Genomic DNA, 22375 nt, shown 5'->3' with positions numbered 1-22375 from the left:
GAGGACTTCCCCTCATCAGTGCCCTTCAAGGACACCCAGAAAGGGGTTGTAGTGCTGCAGCTGTCCACATTTGGGTGGTAACTGCTTATTGTGCCAAACCATCTGTAAACCAGGCCTGAGGTTTCTCTTCCTCAGTCAATTCACTGTAAAGAACTCCCCAGGAGGCCATAGCTCTGGTCTGGGAAAGAGAAGGTAATGTGGCAGGAGTGGAGACCATGGACAGTTGGGCCACTTCCTCATGCAACTTACTTGTACCTTCAGGACCTGCTCCGGTCCTATCTCATATATACCATTTCCATTTTACAATAGAGTGCTGCTGAGAATGTCCAACTTTATGGCTTGGTGGGTCAGACAACACCCAGCTCATGATAGGCAACTCAGGTCTCATGGTAACGTGATGGCCCATGGTTAAGCATTCAGTTTTTGCTAAGGCCTAGTAGCAGGCCAAAAGCTGTTCTCAAAAGGAGAGTGTTTATCTGCAGCAGATGGTAAGACTTTGCTCCAAAATTCTAAGGGTCTGCTTTGTGATTCTCCTATAGGGGCCTGCCAAAGGCTCTGAATCACATCTCTATTTGCTACTGATACTTCCAGACCATTGGATCTGCTGGATCATATGGTCCAAGTGGCAAAGGAACTTACACAGCAGCCTGGACCTGTTGCAGAGCCTCCTCTTGTTTAGGTCCCCACTCAAAATTAGCAGTTTTCTGGTCACTTGATAAATGGGCCAGAGTAGCACACCCAAATGAGGAATACATTGTCCCCCAAGTCCAAAGAGACCAACAAGGTATTGTGCCACTTTTTTGGTCATAGGAGGGGCCAGATGCAGCAAGTTATCCTTCACCTTAAAAAGGATATCTTGACATTCCCCACACCACTGGACACCAAAAATTTCACTGAGGTGGAAGGCCGCTGTATTTTAGCTGGATTTATCTCCTGTCTTCTGACATGCAAATGCCTTACTAATAAATATAGAATAGTCACTACTTCTTGCTCATTAGGTCCAATGAACATGATATCATCAATATAATGGACCAGCGTGATGTCTTGTGGGAGGCAGAAACGATCAAGGTCCCTGTAGACAAGATTATGACACTAGGACTGGAGAGTTTATACACTCCAGAGGTAGGACAGCGAAAGTATATAGATGATCTTGCCATCTGAAAGCAAGCTGTTTCTGGTGGTCCTTACTAATAGCTATTGAGAAAAAGTATTTGCCAGATCAGTAGCTGCATACCAGGTACCAGGGGATATATTGATTTGCTCAAGCAATGATACCACATCTGGAACAGCAGCTGCAGTTGGAGTTACCACCTGGTTGAGCTTAAAACAATCCACTGTCATCTTTTAAGACCCATCTGTTTTCTTCATAGACTAAATAGGAGAGTTGAATCACCACTCCTGCATCCTTCAAAGTCCTTAAGAGTGGCAGAAATCTCTGTAGTCCCTCCAGGAATCTGGTATTGCTTCTGATTCACTATTTTTCTGGTAGGGGCAGTTCTAGTGGTTTCCACTTAGCCTTTCCCACCATATTAGCCCTCACTCTATGAGTTAGAGAGCCAATGTAAGGATTCTGCCAGTTGCTCAGTATGTCTATTCCAATTATACATTCTGGAACTGGGGAAATAACAACAGAATGGGTCTGGGGACCCAGTGAACCCACTGCGAGATGGACCTGAGCTAAAACTCCATCGATCACCTGACCTCCATAAGCCCCCACTCTCACTGGTGGAGCAGAGTGACGTTTTGGGTCCCCTGGAATTAAGGTCACTTCTGAACCAGTGTCTAACAATCCCTGAAATATCTGATCATTTCCTTTTCCCCAGTGCACAGTTATCCTGGTAAAAGGCTGTTGGTCACCTTGGGGAAGACTTGGAGGAAGAGTAATAGTATAACTTTGTGGCAGTATAACAGGGTTCTCCCCCAAAGGGACTTGCCTTCCCTTCATTCAAGGGGCTCTGGGTCTGTAAACTGTCTCAAGTCTGGAAATTGATTAAGGGGCCATGACTCTGTGTTTTTGTAATTCAGGTTAGACTTCTGTTCACTTGATCTAGAACTCTTTTGTTTATACAGCTCAAACAAGAATTTAGTAGACTCCCCACTATTGTACTTCTAGGTACCCCATGATTTACTATCCAATGCCACAAATCTCTGTGGGTCAGATTATTTTGACTCCTGCTTTGAGTTTGCTGTCTATTATAATAGTCACATCCACCTTGTCTTTGGTGAATAAGTGCTGCCACCTGGCTTCTGCCAACTCAGGATCCTGTCATTCCCATTTGTTTAAGGATTCCAGCTCAATGATGTTTGTTCCCACAATAATATCGACCTACAGAGAAGTGCAACTACAGAGCTCTTCAGGGATGATGGTGCTAGTCTCACAAATTTATTTCTCACTGTTCTGGTGAAAGGTGCATCCTCTGGACATTCCTGGGGTGTAAGAGCAGGCTTTGCATGATAAATCCACTCTAACATTTCAATCTCTCTAAGTTTCCGGATCCCCTCATGTGCATTATACCAGGGCAGTCCTGGCATTTCAACCTCAGGTAATGTTGACCACCTTTTGATCCATGTTTCAGCCAACCATTCAAACAAACTATTAATGCCTTTTCTAACCCCTTGAGCTATAACATTGAATGGAGAATCTCTGCTTAGTGGGCCCATATCAATAAATTCAGCCTGATCCAGCCTTATATTCCTCCCACCATTATCCCACACCCTTAAAATTCATTGCCACACATATTCCCCTGATTTCTGTCTATATAAATTGGAAAACTCACACAGTTCTTTTGGGGTATAATGTAACTCTTCAAGTGTGATACTTTGTAGCTCACCTTTGGGGCATTTTGGAACTTTAGTCTAGTTATAAGTCTGGAAGAAATGAGGGGTGGGGGCGGAGGGAAATGAAAAGAATTAGAAGTATCTTCCAAGCCATTTGCCTCAGGGCATTCATTTTCAGTTTCATCTGGTGAAACAGGATTAATCACTCTAGGGCTAATCCCTTCAGGAGGAGGTTGGGCGGCCAATTCCTCAAGGCAGGCTGGAGGTGGGGTGGCTGTGCCCTCAGGGCAGACTATTAAAGGGTTATCTAGAGAAGACTCAGCATGACCTAGGGTTTCAACATCTCCACGGACATCTTTATCAATCCATATGTCACCAGCCCATTTTTCAGGGTCCCACTCCTTTCCAATCAATGCCCTTACTTCAACGGCAGACACTATGCAAGACTGAGATTTCAGTTTATATTGTAAAGTAGCTACTCTAACAATAAGATTCTGAGTCTGATTTTCAGAGATCTCACATCTGTGGCTACAGGAAATAAGATTTTCCTTCAGGACGCTCATAGGAAGGTTTACATCTGTCAGATGGCGAAGCCTTAAGCCCATCCCTTTCAGTCAGTAATGTATACAGTGCATCTAACAACAACCAGCCAACATCTCTATACCTCCTATCTCCACAAAATTCCATAAAGGTGTCAAAAACATTATCCCCCAGAATCTGGCTTCACTTTCTTGTACAAGTGAAGCATTGGAAAAATCAAATGGTGATATTTTGACTATTTTGCCACCTCATCCCATGGATTGGCAGTATCATTCTGATTACAAGAATCAGAGTCCTTAGTGCTTTTGAGTCCAATCAGAGTAGAAAATCAATAGTAAAAAAAAACCATTTGTAAGATTCTATTTCTTAAAAACCACTCTTGTACCAAGCAGTATTAGTTAGGGTTCTCTAAAGAAACAGAATCAACAGGAAATATCCATAAATATAAAATTTATTAAAGTGTCTCATGTAACCATGGGAATGTATTGTCCAATATCCGTAGCACAGGCTGTAAAGCTGAGGACTCGGATGGAGGGTCTGGATGAACTCCACAGAAGATGCTCACTGGCCGAAGCAGGAAGAGAGCCTGTCTCTTCTGAATCCTCCTTAAAAGGCTTCCAGTGATTAGATTAAGCATCACTCATTGCAGAAGACGTTCCCCTTGGCTGATGACAAATGCAATTTTCAAAACAGTCAGCACATCATATACATGGGATTTTTCTCAAACTTTGGGCAGAAAAATGCTAATCAGAATACAAGGTCCTTGCCAAGAATTTCACAATGGCTTTATCAGCAAATATAGACACTGGTCCAAAAACAGTGGGTACTAGATAAACTCAGTTGAATAGATAGACATATTTCTTTAATGTCAACAATTAATACTGATTAAATACGGTTGGCAATTTGATCTTTATGAATTTTCTAAGATCTATCCTTAAAAGACCATAGAGTATACATACAATTTCTCCCAGAAAGTCTTGATGGAAGATTTACTCATGTTTTACCAACTTTTTCGGTTGCTTGTATTGGTCAGAAAAATGGTGAGTTTATGTAGGATTTTAATTGGAGCCACAGCAAATTTAAAATTTAATTTTTTTTTATTTTAACAAAAACATTTTCTGTGTAAAAATAATTATTTTCTTAGACTGCTTAAACTTTACCTTAACTTTATTCATCAATTTATTTTTTTATACAAGGAGTAATTTTTAACATAAGGATATGTTTTACTTAAATGATGAAAGTTGTTATTTTAAAAAAAAACTCACAAGTATTAGTACATACAGAATAAAGAATACATATAGGCATGGCCAAATTGAGATGGAGGAAATTTTTAGTTTCCACTCTATGATCAGTGGTCTGTACAGTGCACAAGATTTAAATATGAACCTTATCCCAATTCTACATGACTGTTTATCCTGGACCTGTAGAGGTTCTCCCCAAAGGAATGGAATCATAAATATTTTCCCAGGGCTTGCTTTTTGATTTAACTACAACATATTGGTAAAATTCCATGAAATAGCAATCAAACATTGCAAAGTGAGATTCAAAGTAGTTATCTGAACTTGTCTAAATTCCCTAATAAAGTAACAGAGTAGATGCAATTGCTATTACATTTCATTTTTTGTATACATAATAGCCAGCACTCTTTCATTACCTTGTATAAGACAGTTTAAAGGAAAAATGTTATACCCAGTTTTAAATATGTATTATTGAATATGATGGGATATAATTTAACCCACAGTATCCATCAAATTTAATAGTTCCTACACTTCAGCAAACCAAACATATGATTCTGAGATAGCATATCCTTTAAAGGTAAGCTTTTCTGTCCAAGGCAGCCTTTACTCATTTTCAATGTCTTCTTAACCACTGGATTATTGGAAGCTTTCCTGCTGTCCAGGCTACTTGCCTCAATTATATCCATTGATTTAGTTATTCTTATTTTACCAACCTCGCTCCTAATAACTAGTTTGCTTTCATCCCATGGTTCATTTTTTTTTCTTCAACTCTTGCATGTTTATTCCTCTTCCATTAGTCTATATCCATTCTTTTTGATATTTTCTTTTTCTTCTAATTGTTCTGAAAAATAATTCCAAAACCAATACATGATTATAATTGGTTAAAAAATGAATTATTTCTTTTACAGTCCTTAGGACAACCTGATAGCAATTAAAAATTATCTTAGTATAATTTGCAGTTGGCTTTTTTTGCTGGAATATTAAAAATTACAAAATACTCAGAATTAATATACAACAGTAACGGTTTCTATAAGTTTCTACATGGCAGAGATTTCTGTGCAATATAAATTGTGGTAAAATTGTGTAGTATAATTATTTATAGTGTACTGACCTTCTTCAAAGCATTATCCTATAGTTTGAAGTTACAAAGGAAAAATAACTGTGAATATCTTTGATTTAAAAGATTCAAATATTTTTCTGAGCATTCTCATAGGTCTTCTCTCTTAATCTACTCCAATTGGATCTTTGCTTACAGCACTAAATCAAAAGTGCTCTTAGTACTGACATCAGTGACATTCGTATTGCTAAATTCAATGCTATTGCCCATCTTCATCATACTTAGAAACATTTGACAGAGATGATTGTTCCCTACACTTTAAAATTCTTTCTTTATTTGCCTCCCTGAACACTACACTCATCTTTATTTTCCTCCTTTCTATAAAAACACCTTCTTATTCTCAATTGGTAGTTTTTCCTTTTCCCTCAGTCTCTTAGAATGGAAATGTCCAGTGCTCAATTACTGAATTCTCTTCCCTTCTCTTTCCTTCTATTCTCTATTTTTTCTTTTTTTTCTCTCTTCTCTCTCTTTCTCTATATAAAATCACTCTGATGAACTTATATAATCTCATGGTTGTACATATCAGTTGTGTGTTGATGACTTTAAAATCTATGTCTCTAGTTCGATTCCCAGACCATGCACTCCCCCCAAAAATAAAATGATGTCTCTAACCCAAACTCTTCCTCCATGATTCAGACTCATGTATCCAACTGGCAACTCAACATCTTCACTGTAATGTCTTTACAGAAACCTCACACTTAACATTTCCAAAACAAAATTCCTGAGCTTTCTCGATTGGACCCATTCCAAATGCAGCCTTCTCCATCTCATTTGACAGCGAGGCTGATCTTCCCAGTTTTCAGGCTTCAAATGCTGAAGTTATCCTTGATTTCTGCATTTTTCTCACAGCCGTTACAATCTGCATGGAAATCTAATGACTTTGCAGAATCTAACCACTTTTCATCACCTCCACTGCTATCATCTTGATCTGAACAACCATCGTCTCCTACTTGGGTCATTGCAATAGCCTTAACTGTGCTCTCTATTTCTGCCCTTATCATCACACAGTCTATTCTCAACACAGAAGCAAGAGTGATTTTCTGAAAGTGAAGTTAGAGCATGTGGTTGGTTTCTTGCAGTGGCTCATCTTTCATTCAGTGTAAAAGCCAGAATTTTTTTACCTGGGGCTGCAAAACTTACCGTTTTAAACTTTCTACCTCTAGTACAGCATTTCACAACTGGGGATGATTTTACCCCATCTCCTTCTTGGGACATTTGGCAATTTTCACTTGTTATTGTTGGGGAAACATCTAATGCATGGAAGCCAGGATAGCCCCTCACAACAATGAAATATGAAATCTAAAATATCTGCAGTTGAGACACTCTGTTGTACAGCCTCATCTCCAATGTTCTTCCCTTCTCTCTCAACTCTGGCACTGGCGATCTTGGCTGATCTTTGAAAACAATGGCATAAGAAGATTTCATAGGCTTTTCACTATGTTTTCCCTCTGCCTGGAATATTTTCCCTCCAGCAATTCACAGCGTTTGCTCCTCTACTTCTTCCCAACTCTACTCAAATATCATGTTTCATTGTCCCTCTCTGATGATCTGATATAAACCAGAATGCCCCAGCACTACTTCTCTCTTTTTTGATAGCAGTTATAAACATAATATTTTGTAAATCGTATTAGTTGGTGATTATCTATTTCTCTTCACTAGAATGTAAACTCCATTGGAGTGGGTGTCTTTGCTTTGTTTGCTGTTTTTCTAGAGCAATCATTGGGTACGTAGAATATACTTAGATATTTTTAGAAATGATATGGCGCAATGAAGCTTTCATGGGGGGAAACCAAGAGGATCTTATGATGGCATAAGAGAGGAGCATCAAATCCAGAATTTAAGTGGAAACAGAGTGATGTCTGGTTTGTTTGGTGGAAAGGGTAGAATTTGCCTCTGTGTAAAAAGTGTTTTAGATAGAAGCATGGCATGCCCAGAGGCCTTGCATTTAGATAAAAAATATATTCTTCTGGAGAACTGATCATTGAAGGGCCTCACTTGGGGATAGAGTAGAGTAAGTTGAAAGAAGTGAGGTTGGGAGTTAATCAGGAAAGGAACATGTAGGGCTTTCTAAACTATTACAGTAAGTCTGGACTTTTATCTTGAAGGTAGTAGGATGAAAGGGTGAGCCATGAAAACATTTTAAGTCAAGGGGTAACCTCATCAGATCAGAATTTTACAATGGTCAATATTGCTGTGAAGTGGAGGCTGAGCTGTAGGGAAATGCAAATCTGGAAATGAGGTCCATAGGAGACTGATCTACTAATTAGAAAAGATGATCATGATTTTTAAAACTTTTGTTTCCTACACACATTCGTATTTCCAAAATTTCTAAAAAAGGCATATTTTATAGAAAGAAAATAAAATACTTGGGTTTAAATGATTCACAGAAATAAGTAAAAAAAAATATCTATATATGTGTGCTTTCAAAATTAGGTAAAACAAAAATGGTGCCACAATCCTAGATAACAGCCTGTTATATGGTTGGGAACCAATACTAAAAAGTATTTTCTTGAATATTGGATATTCCTATTAATTGTTGATTAGATGAAACTTAAGAGTTGCTTGTAGCATTTCTTATGGGATGAGAGAGAGGAGAGAGAATGTTTTATTTCAAATTAAAGGTTTTTTGTTCTGTTCTTTGTTCTTATTTCACTGGCTGTCATGATGCAGAGGACACTTTGGTGCTAAAAATATTTTAACTTATAACCCAGCTAGCTATTTTTGGTGGTCTATTTGAGTTGATACAGACAGCTTGCTTTCCAAAACGCTGTTTCTTGAGCCCTTGTTATTAACCAACTGCTCTTTAATTGTTAAATCTTTCCGATTAGAAAGAAATCTTATTCTACATTTATGTTTCAAATTTTAGTAACAATTTATTAATCCCTGAAATAATCTTATTTCTTTCTTTATCTGCTGGCATGCTTAATCGGTGATTAGCTTTGGCTGCTCTGTCTCCTTGCAGAATGACAGCTGCTTTTGACCTCCATCTTGCCCTTATAAGTAAAAAAGCACCAGCCCAAGAGGCCAGCATCTGGTTCAGTGAGTAAGTTTGACTTACTGAGTTGCTATTTTGATATTAGAAAATTGCTTTTGAAAATGTACTTTGTTTTGAAGCAAAGGTATGAGTTTATTATTTGAAATTTAAAGTATACAAAAGTAATAACTTCTGCTAGAGGGAAGAAAAAGATTCTTCAAGGAATACAGATTAAAGAGTACCTTCTCTTTAACCGAGAAAAATCTGAAGCATTTTTGAGATTTCAGTAACTCTGTTTCACAAACTTTGTGACTAATCAGTCTTACTCCAATAAACAAACTTGGTAACACTCGTAGTTCAGTTTGCTCATCTATCATGTAAAGAATTTCAATTAGATGCTCTTTCTGCTCTAAAATTCTGTGCTGGTGGTACCAACTGGAGAATACCCTGAGCTATAAGTCACACACCTATGCTCTAACTGAAGTTTCTCCCCCCCCCCCTTTTTTTAAGCCATTGTATTGGGATATATTATATATTCGCATACTATGTATTCTTCCGAATTGTACAATCAGTGGTTCACAGTATCAACATGTAGCTGTGCATTTGTCATCACAATCAATTTTTGAACATTTTCATTACTCCAAAAAAAAAAGAATAAAAGTGAAAAAAACACCCAGAACATCCCATACCCCCTTCCCCTTATTGTTTATTTTTATCTTTTGTTTTTCTTATTCATCTATCCACACACTGGATAAAGGGAGTGTCAGTCACAATGTTTTCAAAATCACATGGTTACCTTAAAGGTTCTATAGTTCTTCGATCATCTTCAGGAATTAAGGCTAAAGCTTTTCTTTGGATCTATGACTTTGAGCCCCACTGATTAAATTTTGGGGATCTTTATTTTCCTCTTGTAAAAATGAGATCATTCAAATTTGACGATCCATCTCAAATTCCTAAGAAAGCATACTTCTTGAATGATAATAATATTTGAAGCAGTGAAAAAGAATTCATTGCACTGTCTTGTGATATGTCAGCATGAAAAAGTCAGAGGTAAAGAAACATTTTAGCTCATCATCTAAGAAACATTGCAGTTCTTAAGGAGAGACTCTGGTATGAGATCAATTATTGTTAAGAAGTCATAAGCCGCTGGAAACCAAAAGTCAGTATAATTTAACCTATTGTTCTCATGTCTGTCGCCTATTCAAGATATTCTGGCATTCTCACTTGGTAACCATTAACAAGAGCTCTTGTATTGATTTTTATTTGTCATTTCACAACAGGAATCCTGACTTGAGGAAACTTGTTCTGTAGCCCAGGAGTTAAATCCAGTGTAAAACCCAAATGATGAAATACTTTTAAAAGGAGGTGATAGACACTAGACATACTTTATAATAAGCCACGAATCTTTAATTTGTCCTCGATTAATATTATAGTAAAGCTAGAACCCATATATTTGTATTAGAAGAACTTTGGGACCAGGAGAGGCTAAGAGACAAAAGGACTTTTGAGAATGCAAAGGTCTAGGTTACCCATTGCTTAGAAACAAAGAGTTTCAGATATTTAATTCCTAGTTATCACAAATCCTTTTTTCACAATGCTTAAGGAAAATTTACAATTATTTCATGTTTTGTCATCCTAAATTGAGTTTCTGGCATAGGTCATTCGTTAAAATATGCAATGGGCTTTTTCTCTAATATTCAAAGGTTTGCTTAATAAATAAGGACTCTGGGAATTGTAAACTGGAGATACGAATGTTTATCAGCAGACACTGCGTTTGTTAGGAAGTTTCTTGTAGAAATTTGTGTTTATTTAACATAATTTTGTAATTAATATCTGTGATTGAAGGTTGCTTAGTACTCACCAAAATTTTCAGATAATTAACCCACTAATCATTGTACTAATTTGGCTCAAATAATTTCAAGTAGTATATGACTGTGCAGATTCCTTAGAATTAGAAGCGTAACTAAAGGCATCTCTCCTCATAGAAAATTTATCATAGAAGTATAACAAATAGCTATAGATCAACTTTAAAATACAATGAATTTTGGTTATCTAAACCTTCATTTTTAATAAAAGTATTTGTATCAAAACAGAAAGTACCATGAGTATAAAGATAAGAAATTGAAAGAAAAAAAAATCAACAATTTGAAAAGAAAACGTCTTTAGGTTTGAATAAAGAGTCAAGACACTTCTTTATTGGCTATGGCTTTGTAACTTTTGGCAAATAGCTGAATCTTTACAATATTATTTTTCTTTAGTAATAGTTTCAAAGTTATTGCAATTGGATATTCCTGTGATTAATCTAATTTTTCAGTGCCAGATTTAATATTTCAATACATTGAACATTATAAGCAGGTGATCAATTATTAGTAGATTAATTGATGTCAATCTGTATCATAGTGCCAGAATTACTTCTAGGGTGTTAAAGATGTTGATCAAGATTTTGAAATCTAGATGCATAAGATTAGTCATTAATAGTTTAACTGCTCTATTTTCCACCACTTAAATTTACATGTAGGTTAACGCGTTCTTGGGATCCCCCAAAATCTTATGTTTAAAAGCTAGAGGTGTTATATGAAAGATATAGTGGTAACAGGATAGTCATAGCTGTGATTTGCTCTCTTTACCTTCACTAGAGGGCATTAGAAAAATTGTCAGCTACAGCTAGCTTCCTTTTCTTCAGAGAAATTCTGCCAGGCTGTACCTCTGACCTTCAAATTTACACCCTCTTTTTCATTTCTTGCTCCTCTAGTTTAAATCCCATTGTCCCACCTGTGTTCTTCTTTTCTGTTTAACTATTTTAGATTGCCTTTGGATATTGGATTCTCTGCCTGGCTTTGATTTCTTTCTAGGATGGTGTTTCTCAGATCAGCCCTTAGGTCTGCTCTGTACAAGTGCTTTGGCTGTTGGGTGACACCCCAGGCTTCCTGGATGGCTCACCCCTGCTGATGGCATCCACTTTTCTGTGAGGGAGCCTCTGGCATCATTGAGAACTATGCTTTCGGTCATTAATAAATTTGACCTAGGCAAAGTTTAGTAGAAAGAAAACATATAGGCATTGAGCATAAGTAAATGTAAATGGATGGTGAATTCTGTGTAGCATTTTGTTCTTAAATGTAATTTTAAAAAGAACATAAAAGTGGTAATTTTTTTCATTGTCAATGGAAGTTTAAGCCATTATTTGCCACCACTTGTTTTTCATCATTCAATAATCAGCCCAAACTGTCAAGGTGTGATCAAAGAAACAACCTCAGGAGTGAAATATGTGATAGGGAAATTGTTATAAGAATTGGATGTACTATATTCTGGAGCAGTTAGAAGGAAAAATCTGAGAGGATTGTACGATAGCCCACGACAAACTCTGGGATCTGTCCTGTACCTACTTGTTGAAGGGTGCTTTGAAAATTACTGCTTTTTTATTTCTTTGCTTTGTATATATGTTATACTATGCAATCAAAAAATTAAAAAGAATTGGATGTAACACATTTGTGAGAACTGGTTAAATAATCTATGTAAGGTTTTTGTTTTTGTGTCTGGTTTGGAGCCTAAAGTAAACAAGATGGGCATCAGGAAGGGAAAATATTAAATAAGGCAGAGGATGGACAAGGTGGAACCCACAAGGACAAACCAAAATCCCCATTTTTCTCTGCCTCCAAGATATTATCTATGATGATGAGGGTACCCTGCAGGAAAATATGGTTTCCTTCCTTACAAATCTAAACAAGCATCTGGCCCAGGATACCACAAGGGCAGCAGGAGCTATAGGAGCTGGGGTTGACTGGTCTACCTCACTCTGATGAACCAGGAGATAAATGATGACATGTGTAAGCTGCCTCAGTGCCCTGAATTGACCTTTGAAGCATAATAAGAACATATCTGCTAAGCAGCAGCTCTAGAATGAAGCATCTCTTGCAGGCTCTGTTCAATCATAACTTTGCAGAAGGCTAATGCTGGGAAACATAGTTGCAATTTTGTTAAGTTGGAAATACAAATCCTCCCAAACTGCTTATAAATGTTGCCATATAAACTTACATAACCACAAGCTGTGTATAAGAGTTTCTATTGTGCTCTTCATTCTCACTAATATTTGGTATTGTCCAAGTTTGCTTTTGCATTTTTACTCTACTGTTCAGGAAAAAAATGGCATCCCTTTTTAGTTTTGACTTGCATGTCTCTAATTAGTGATGGGTTGGACATAATTTCTTGGGTTTACTGCCCACCTGTGTTTCCTCTTCTGTGAAAATGCCTGTTCATTTTCTTGCTCCATCTTTTTATTGGGTCATCTCCTACTTATTGATTTGAACGAGGGCTATACGTATTCTGATTATTAATTCTTTGTTGGCCTGTATATTTGCAAGTATCTTGTCCTAATTTGTGGCTTGGTTTTGACTTTTAAAGGGTGTCGTTTATGAAAAGATTTCTTTTTAAATTTTACTGCGGTCAATTTTTTGTGTTCTTAATATGATTATTATTTTCTGTGTTTTTCTTAGGAAATCTTTCCCTAAACCAAGGCCGTATTTTTTTTCTAAAGTATACTTTTTTAAATATACTTTCCTCTTCTAATTCATCCTATGAGTAGAGTTCCGTTACAATCTGCATTGTTTTTCATATGGATAACCAATTGCCCTGGCACAAATTCCTGATAAACCCTTCCTTTCTTTCCTAATATTTAATGCCACCTCTGTTATACATCACATTTCTATATAGGTTGGTTCTGTTTGGCAGCTCTATAAATATCACTGCAGTTTTATAATCAGCCTTTATGAGACTTCTTTGGGACTGGCTTCCCTGTTATAGGCCATGGGGTCTCCCAAATAACCATTAGAATTATAATATCAAATAAATGAAGAATGGTATTGGAATTTTTATTGGTATTGCATTAAATGCATAAGTTAATTTGGGTTGAATTAGTATATTCATTACAGAGTCTTATCCCTAAGCATGGAATATCTCTCAATTTATTAAGTTCTGCTTTAATATCTTATACTGAATTTTATAATTTATTGGTCTAAAGTTCTTGTCCAACTTTTCATAGACTTGTTTCTGGGACAGCAAATATATATTTTTTGTTAGTGAAGTTTGCATCTAACAATTAAGTAACTCATTAAATTTCCCTATAGTGGTTTATGTATAGATTCTTTTCAATTTTATATTATAGTATTATCTCATCTGCAAATGACAACTTTCTTTCTTTGTTTCCAATTATTATATCTTTCATTTATTTTTCTGATCTCATACAATCTGGGGGCTTTAGTACAAGCTTCAATAGGAACAGAAAAAAACAGGCATCCTTGTCTTTTTCTCCACATCAGGGAGAAAGTATTCATATCTCATCATGTTTGATATTTGCTGTAGATTCGTTTTACATATTGTTATCAATTAAATCCCCTTCTACAAATTTGCAAAAGAAAAATCGTGAATTGGTGTTGAATACGATTAGAAGTTTTTCTGTATTTACTGACATGATTTGAGGGAGTGCTGTTGTATGGTGCATGGTAAGGACAGAAGTTCAGGCACAATAGAAGTTTCGGCAAATGGCTGCATTATTACTTACACAGCACAGAGTCCGTAACAGCAGAGGCAGAGAGCCCATCGTGGCGGCCTCTCTGATACTACAAGTGATTGGATCTGGGGAAATGGTTGGCAGCACTGCTGTTCCACTTCAAGTTGGAAAGGAGAGACAAATCTGTGTTGCTTCAGGTTGGTGTATTTATACAACCCAGGGAGAGGTGGCCCTTTCTCTGAGAATGCCCCCTCCAGGGCTGCTTGTGCATGGTTTCTGCGTTTAGGGTAAGGACAGGTATTTTCAGTCAAGCTGTATTTACCCCCTGGGCTGTAAAATGGAAATATACTGAAACATCTGTATACAATAGAAAGGGTGGTGGGCATAGGGGAGGGCTGGAGATGACCGCTAGATGTGTGAGTGACTACCTTAGCAATGATAATATGATTTTTCTCCTTTATTCTCTTCATATGTTGAATGACATTGTTTTTTGGCTGTTTTGGATTGTAGTTTGGAAACCTACTCTGCAAGCCTAGGATAGACACAAAATAGGCAAGATATATTTTCCCATATGTATTTGAACTTGCTTATAAATGTATTATTTAGGAGTCTGCCTATAATTTTATTTTCTTGCATTTGGTAAGAACTTAGGTTGGTGGGCGGGCCACGATGGCTCAACAGGCAGTGTTCTCGCTTGCCATGCCAGAGACCTGGGTTGGATTCCCAGTGCCTGCCCATGCATAAAAAAAAAGAACTTAGGTTGGCCTCATAAAATAAGATAGGAGGCTTATCTTTTTTTCTTCCCCTTTTTTTTCTTTACTCTGAAAAGTTTGTGGAAGATTGACACTATTTGTTCTTTAAATGTTTGAAAGCATTCACTGGTTGAAGCCAACTGAGCTGGAGTTTTTTGTTGTTGAAAGTTTTAATTATGGGTTTGGTTTCTTTAAAAGATAGAAAATTATTAAAAGATCTTTTTCTTCCTTTATTAGTGTTGAGAAGTTGCTTTTAAGGAATATATAATTTCATTTAAAACTTCATAGTATGTTTCTACTATTAAAATTCTTTTAATTTCAGAATAACTTTTTCTGATATTGGTAATTTTTACTTTCACTTTCTCTTTTTTCCTTTATCAATCTGTCAGAGTTTTATTGATTTCATTGATAAAGAATCAACATTTAACTTCTAATTTTCTCTAATTGTATTTGTTTTCTATTTTCCTCCTATCTTTTTTATATCCTTCTTTCTTCTTTATCAGATTTGTTATTTTTTCCCTAACTTCTGGTGATATACAATTAGATAACATATTTTTCAAATGATCAATGTTAGCTGTATCACAAAGATATCAATGTGTTGTACTGTCATCATTCAGTACACAATATTTTCTATTTTCCTTTCAGACTTTTTCTGATTGGTCCAAGAACTATTTAGAAGTAAATTGTTTAATTTCCAAGCATTTGAGAAATTTTTAGGTGTCTTTTTCAGTTAATGATTTCTGGGTTGCTTCCATTGTGATCATACACTATTATTTCAACTCACTGAACTTTGTTGAGACTTGCTTTATAAACCAGAATACTATTAATTTTGGTAAATTTTTCATGTGCATTTAAAAATAATGTGTATTCTGAAATTTTCTGACTTGGTATTCTATACGTAACAGATCAAACTAGTTGGCCAAAAAATTTGTCCTTAGTGACTTTTTGGTCTGTTCATCTAAGAATTGCTGAAATAGATGTGTTAAAATCTCCCAATATATTTTTGGATTTATCTATTTCTCCTTTTAATCATGTCAATACTTTATATATTTTAAAACTATGTTATTAGTGACGTATACATTTTACATTGATATCTCTTCTGATGGAGTGCTGGTTTGACACTGTTGTATACCCCAGAAAAGCTATGTTCTTTCAACCCTAATCCACACTTATTGGGGGTAGACCTATTGTTTGGGTGGGATCTTTTTGATTAACTTGTTTCCATGGAGATATGACCCACCAAGTTGTGGGCGGGACCTTCTGATTTTTGGTTGTTTCCATGAGGATGTGACCCACCCATTCAAGGTGGGTCTTAATCAGCTTACTGAAGTCCTTATAAAGGAAAACATTTTGGAAAAAGCTTAGCACTGATACAGACAGAGGTATTCGGAGATGCAGAAAGAAAATGTCCCTGGGAAAACTGTTTGAAACCAGAAGCCAAAGGACCAGCAGACACCTGCCTTCTCAGCTGACAGAGGTGTTCTGAAGGCCATCAGCCTTTCTTGAGTCAAAGTATCTTTCTCTGGATGCCTTAGTTTGGACATTTTTATGGCCTTAGAACTATGAATTTGTAACATCAAATTTTCCTTAAAAAAGCCAATCCATTTCTGACATATATTGCAATCAGGCAGCATTAGCAAACTAAAACAGATACCCTCTTCCATGTCACTACTGTTTTATTTTATCTAATTTGCTATTTAACCCCATTTATACTTTATTTTCAATTATTTCATTTTTTAATTATGGAAGTGCTAAAATCCTTTTATCAAAAATGCCTCATCACTTTCGACTGTCTTTTTTTTTTCCTTACTAACATTTCTATCATCTTTCATTCCTAAACACTTCATTACTTCTTTTACATTTTCCTATCTCATGAAATTCCCATATTTGAGACTTGTATTTTCATTGTTCTGTTTAACTTCTTTATGCCAATGTAGCTGACGCAAGTTTGATTTTTGATGTGCTTATAGTTTTTTTCCATATTGAACTTGATTTTACTGAATTTACAAGATAGGGCTTCTGAGATGTGTCTGTAACCCTATTCTTTCTCACATTATCTTCTCTATCCTTGCTAGTTAATTCTTCTGGAAGGAATTTATAAGCATTTTTTCAAGATTATTTAAAACTGGATCATGAATATGCATGCCAACTGCACTGTATTCATTATCTTTTAAGACAAAATTACTAATAAGTCCCTTAAAAACAATTTCATACTCAGGATATTTCTAAATAATTTCTAATACTTATTGTGAAGTCAAGTTGTTATGTTAAAAATGTTATATGTTTGCTTCCACGTAAGCCTCACACTAACCATTTTTTATTTTACAAATAAAAAACAACTGAGATTCAAAGAATTTATAAATGCCAAAGATCACAAAGCTACTAAATAGTGAACTACATCTGATGTTGTCTTATGGACACTGTTCTAGTTTGCTAGCTGCTGGAATGCAATATACTGGAAACAAAATGGCTTTTAAAAAGGGGAATTTGATAAGTTGCTAGTTTATAGTTCTAAGGCTGAGAAAATGTCCCAGCTAAAACAAGTCCATAGAAATGTCCAATCTAAGGCATCCAAGGAAAGATACCTTGGTTCAAGAAGGCCGATGAAGTTCAGGGTTTCTCTCTCATCTGGAAAGGCACGTGGTGAACACAGTCAAGGATCCTCTCTCATCTGGAAGGACACCTGGTGAACATGGCATCATCTGCTAGGTTCTTCTCTCCTGGTTTCCAGTTTCATGAAGCTCCCCGAGAGGCGTTTTCCTTCTTCATCTCCAAAGGTCGCTGGCTCGTGGACTCTCTGCTTTGTGGTGCTGCAGCATTCTCTGCTCTCTATGAATCTCCTTCATTCTCTAAAATGTTCCCTCTTTTATAGAGCTCCAGAAACTTATCAAGATCAGTCCAAATGGGTGGAGACATGTCATCACTTAATCTAGTTTAACAACCACTCCTGATTAAATCACATCTCCAGGGAGATGATCTGATTACAATTTCAAACATACCTTATTGAATAGGGATTATTATACTTTATGAAATGGGGTTTAGATTTAAACATGGGTTTTCTAGGGGACATACAGCACAGGCATCTTTCTTCCTTCATCATGTTTCATAATAAATTGCACTATATAATCCATTTGCTATCTAAAAATCATTATTTTAATTTTAAAAACAGTGTGCAGTATAGTAGGAAATAGTAAAAATTGTGTGTGGTATGGTGGAAAGAACAGAGATGTTGGCATTCCATAGACTGGGTTTGGGTTGCTGTTCTGCCTATTGTGACCTTCTGTAAATTCCTGAATCTCTGAATTCATTTCTGAGCCTGTAAAACAAGAGTAATAATTCACACATTGAGTGGTTCTCATGAATATTAACAAAATAATGTATATAACCTGCTTTGGAGTATCTGACATAGTAAAAGACCTTCAACTAAAGACTTTTATTATTAAAAGTAATATTATTATTACTAATTTTTGATATTAGTAATTATACATAATGTGAAGATGATTCTTGCTGAACTTACATAGATTTTTATTTGAGGCATAGTTTCTGTGCCTGCTATTGATAATTATAATTGATTAAAAGCATTTTGTCTTGCTTCAATTCTGTGTTTTGGAAATTAAATTTTATCACTCTTTGAAGGCCCTGATCAATTCTTTCATTGCAAGAAACCACAATTTCTGCTTATACATTAGTATTGTGAAATATTCATTACTATAACAGATTTATTATGAAAACAAACAGATATAGTAACCCATATCTCTTTATTTCTTCATACAGCATTGTGATGGTTTGAAATGACGCATGGCCCCTAGAAAAGCCATGTTTTAATCCTAATCCTATTTTGTAAAGGCAGCCATTTCTTCTAATCTCTATTTAGTACTGTATGTTTGAAACTGTAATTAGATCATCTCCCTGGAGATGTGATTTAATCAAGAGTGGTGGTTAAACTGGATTAGGTGGAGGCGTGTCTCCACCCATTTGGGTGGGTCTTGATTAGTTTCAGGAGTCCTATAAAAGAGGAAACATTTTGGAGAATGGAGATTCAGAGAGAGCAGAGCAGAACAACATAGCCACAGAAGCGGAGTCCACAATCCAGCAACCTGTGGAGATGAAAAAGGAAAACATCTCCCCCATGTGCCCTTCCAGCCGAGAGAGAAACTGTGACTGTGTTCTCCCTTGAGAGAGAAACCCTAAACTTCATTGGCCTTCTTGAACCAAGGTATTGTTCCCTGGATGCCTTAGATTGTACATTTCTCTCAGCCTTAGAACTGTAAACTAGCAATTTATTAAATTCCCCTTTTAAAAGCCATTCCGTTCCTGGTATTTGGCATTCCAGCAGCTAGCAAACTAGAACAAACAGTAATCCCAATTAAGACCCCTATTAAAAAATCATATTCAGTGCTACAAGTAGAAATGGGAAAAGACAGATGGCCTGCTACTTAAATGAAACAGCACGTATTGACCTAATTGCAACAATTTAACACATTTAGCTACTAAAAATTTACTGTATTCTGTAATTTTGTTAACAGTTTCTCCAAGAACAGTATGATTAGAGGTATAAAAAAATTTGGAAGATTTCTCTGCACAATTAATTCACCAAAATAAGTTGCAAAAAAGAAAAGAAGAAGAGAGAGAGAATGTGTGAACAAGTTATTAAAAGTATCTCTCGATAAAAATGTGACTGAAGCCAGAGTATTTCTTTAAAATTTAAAAGTTGCAGTCACATAAAGAAAAAAATAAAACTTAATGGGTTACCAAAGTGGATAATACAATTGAACTCAATTTGGTTTATCAGATGTTCAGATAAACTACAAGTTAGCCGCATTAACATTTAACTAATTATTATGGTAACCTTAAATCCTGAGTAATACTATCATTTTGAAAATGGGAAAGACAAGCTTACAATGTTTAAGTAGTTTCCCTAAGTTTATCCACTAGCAAGCTAAAGTCATGAATAATGGGTTTGGGGAAGTTATTGGAAAACCTTCATTTTAGTTAAGGGTCTGTTCCTTGTCGGAAGGGGAAGAAACTCTAATATTCCATTAGGAATGAATTGTTGGTTTTTGTTCAGGACTTGGCTTTTTATTGACATAGCTTGAAAGAATGTGGTATTAATTTAACAAATAATTTTTTAAGAGCTCCTATGTGCCGGACAGTGTGTTAAGTGTAGGAAATACTGCAGTCAAAAGAGAGGCAAAAACCTTCCTTCAAGCTCAGAAACCTGATCCAGTAGGTGTCAGAATTGATTGAGTCAAACAAGGATTAGTTGTCTAATCAGAAATAAAGCAATGCATTTTTACATTGCACTTCTTTTTCAGAGACATCTTGGTAATTTTTGTCCTTATATAAAACATAATGTTTTATAACCTTATAGTAGAGAGAAAATAAAAATTACCAATATTTTAATTATCTCCTCAAGATTTCTAGGCTTACACATTCCCACCAAATTAAGATAATATTGAATATGCATTTTTTCTGTATGCTTTTTTCACTTTATATCATATTTTGAATGAACATAAAATTAATAAATACCTATGATGAAAAAATTGAAATTATCCACAAGCACAAAAAAGAAAGAACCATTGATTGTAATGCAATCATCCAAATTTTATTACTATTCGTATTTTGCTATATTTTCAATACTATATATACACATATAATTAAGATATTTTACAATTCGCCATAGAGAAAAGCTAAAATCCTGATTTAAAAAAAAAAAGAGTTCACATCATCAACACTTCCTTATCCATTTCTTTAACTGAGGTTGGTAAGATTCATAAAGCTGTGAAAAGCCGCTGGGTGTATATCTTGACTCATATTTCTAATTTTTAAAATGGTAGATTTATTGAACTGAAGTATGTTCAGGCTGATGAATCTAAGGGTACGTATCACCTAACGACTTTTCAGAATATTCTCATTGAAGTCCTAAAAGCAATGACTGAAAGCTTATCATAAATTTTTAGGCAAAATGTTGTTTTATATTTTTACTGACTTCCATTTATCTCTCTGAGGTCACTTTAGCTCTTTCCCCAAATCTTTTATTTTTTTATATGCTGTATGGCGGGGTCACACTTCATTCCTTTTCTATGTGACTGTCCTGTTGTTGCAGCACCATTTGTTGAATTTTGGGGATGGGGTAGGGATGTGCAGGAGCTGGGAATTGAGCCCGGGTCTCCAGCATGGCAGGCAAGAATTCTATTACTGAGCTATCACCCTTGCACCGCCACCCCCCCTTCTTCATATCTCTAAGTAACATTAGAAACAAGGATGATTCTTTGACAGTAAAAATCCTGACCCCTGGAGCTGACCAGGAAAGGAAATAGAAGGAGAAAGAACTTGGTGGTTCTTACATAGAGTCAGGGAGGCAGGATGGCTAGTCCACCAACTCTGCTTGGCTTGAAATCCTGGTCTCCCTCCTATGCAGTGACTAGTATCCTCATAGGTCATTAGGAGTAAATTAAAGATTATTTTGAGGGAAAAATGATGATACATTTGAAGGCCTTAGATGAATAGCTGACCCATAGGAGGACCTCAACAAATGCCAATAAAACATTATGAAAAATCAACCTTGACCCAGCCTTAAATTGGGTCATGTAAAACTTAAACTGTAATCCCTGAGGAATGAATGCCCACCTTAAATTCACACAAAACACCTGGCAGTCAGGCCAACATGGCTGTGGGTTAAGTTCTTTTTAATAGGGAAGCCTGGTTTTATGCTTATTGTTCACCTACAATATAGGTATGTAAAACCTACTGAAGACACTTACACGTGTTCTTATGTTGGTGAGACAAGATTACCTCTTTTGTAATGCCATAATAAAGGAAGTTGCTACTGATGCAGAATGTAAGAGATAGATAAGTAGAAGGCCTAGAAATACTCAAAAGAAGAATCATAAATCAATGATGAGAAGAACCTTAGGCAGCAAATTCTTAGGTATATTTGCTTGTCAGGTTGAAAAAAAAATAAATTTAAAGATATCTAAATGCTCAACAACATAATAAAGCTATTTAAACTTCTTAATGATCAGAGTTAATTTTAAAAAAATTTAGAAAAATTAGAAGAAAATTAAATTTTTATCAAAACTTTTAAGTGAGGAATATTTTCTACCATGTAAAGTTATAAAAATTTAAGCATCTGTATTTCAAACAATCTACATTGAGACGCGTGTGTCAGTTTGAAAGCTGCGGAAATGTGATATACCAGAACTGCAACAGCCTTTAAAAAGGGTATTGTAAAAAGTTACAGGTTTATAGTTCTAAGAAAGTGAAAGCGTCCAAATTAAGGCATTAGCAAGAAGTTACCTTCACTCAAGAAAGGTTGATGGGTCTGAAACAGCTCTGTCAGCTGGGTAGTCACGTGGCTGACATCTGCTGGTCCCTTGCTCCTGGGCTCCGTTGTTTTCAGCCTCTGTTCCTGTGGGGGCTCCTCACTTTGCTTCTCTGGGGCTGGGTTTCACTCTTGGCTTCCCTTGGCTC

Source organism: Tamandua tetradactyla, chromosome 26 (genome assembly GCF_023851605.1).
Source record: "Tamandua tetradactyla isolate mTamTet1 chromosome 26, mTamTet1.pri, whole genome shotgun sequence".
NCBI lineage: Eukaryota > Metazoa > Chordata > Mammalia > Pilosa > Myrmecophagidae > Tamandua > Tamandua tetradactyla.
This window is presented reverse-complemented; position numbering follows the sequence as displayed.